This window comes from Etheostoma spectabile, chromosome 2 (assembly GCF_008692095.1).
Source record: "Etheostoma spectabile isolate EspeVRDwgs_2016 chromosome 2, UIUC_Espe_1.0, whole genome shotgun sequence".
NCBI classification, from domain to species: domain Eukaryota; kingdom Metazoa; phylum Chordata; class Actinopteri; order Perciformes; family Percidae; genus Etheostoma; species Etheostoma spectabile.
The window spans coordinates 21,814,703-21,815,171 of NC_045734.1; the positions used below are offsets into that span (position 1 = coordinate 21,814,703).

General features: G+C 45.6%; 1 protein-coding gene across 2 annotated transcripts in view; it reads right to left on the bottom strand.

The window, feature by feature from the left end:
• The window catches only part of gcgrb (glucagon receptor b), a 48,641-nt gene that overhangs the window by 38,942 nt on the left and 9,230 nt on the right, over positions 1-469 (bottom strand). The gene's annotated exons all lie outside the window — the stretch shown is intronic.

The following is a 469-nucleotide window of genomic DNA, read 5'->3' on the forward strand; positions in this document are numbered from 1 at the left end:
AAGCTCAGATGGGCCGATCTGGAATCTTGCTCCTGTCGAGCAAATTTACCTCCCCGTTCTCTGCTTATCCTGCCCAGAGAACTTGGCCCACCCGTGAGAGAGAGACATCATGGCTTTCAAACTAACAAAGTGGCAGTTGGTCAAGGACACACCCCCGACCTCTACCTTGCCCCCCCTCTCTTTTCCTCAAAAGCTACAGACTTAGAAATGGTACATGCTAAGGGAAGCTCATTGTGGGACTAGCTCTAGTGGCTGTAATTCTGCAAGGCTGAATTTTGGGAAAGAGTCTTAAAATATGGCATTAGGGAACCCCTAAGGCCTATATAAAAGCATCCAAAGAGCACAATGTCATGGGACCTTTAGTTATAAGTTATACTGGTGCATTTTATTGATGTACGCTACCGGTCAAAAGTTTCGGGTCACTTCTAATTTCCATTGCACTCCATTATAGACAGAATACCAGCTGAGA